Source organism: Calidris pugnax, unplaced genomic scaffold (genome assembly GCF_001431845.1).
Source record: "Calidris pugnax isolate Ruff unplaced genomic scaffold, ASM143184v1 scaffold371, whole genome shotgun sequence".
Lineage (NCBI taxonomy): Eukaryota > Metazoa > Chordata > Aves > Charadriiformes > Scolopacidae > Calidris > Calidris pugnax.
Genome location: NW_015091373.1, coordinates 307,986 through 308,463, shown reverse-complemented (window position 1 = coordinate 308,463; position 478 = coordinate 307,986). Strand labels below are relative to the sequence as shown.

Below are 478 nucleotides of genomic sequence, written 5' to 3'. Positions count from 1 at the left end.
CCGGCTCGGTGGCTCACAGAAATCGAGTGTGGCAGCCGCCGGTTCACCGGCGGGTCAGGCAGTCTGGGGCCGCCTTTTTGCGAGCCAGAGCCACCCCAGCAGCGCCGGAGCATCCCAGTCCGGGGGAGCCTGGGCCGGGGGTGCTTTGCCAGGGGGTGCCCGACGCCGGGGTGCCCGCTCCTGGCCCAGAGGCACCCCAGCGTCGGGCACCCCTGGCCGGTGCGTTGCTCCGCGGTGCGGGATAGGAGCCAGCCCGCCTGGAGCGGCGTAAATCAGCTCCGGGACCCGGCCCAAACCCCGCAGCAACACAATGAGCTCATCCCGGGAGCTCCTTCCCCTCCGCCCGGGCTTGCGGCCGTGTTTACTCCTGTTTCCCCCCCCGGCTCCATAACAACCGCCCCCCCCTAGCCCCGGTCCCGGCCCCAGCCCCGCGCCAGCGGCTCCGGGGAAGCCAGCGGCGCCCGGGGACGGGGGGGGC

At 74.1% G+C, this 478-nt stretch overlaps 1 protein-coding gene across 1 annotated transcript in view; it reads left to right on the top strand.

The window, feature by feature from the left end:
* The window catches only part of MTX1 (metaxin 1), a 4,922-nt gene that overhangs the window by 984 nt on the left and 3,460 nt on the right, over positions 1 to 478 (top strand). The window lies entirely within an intron of this gene.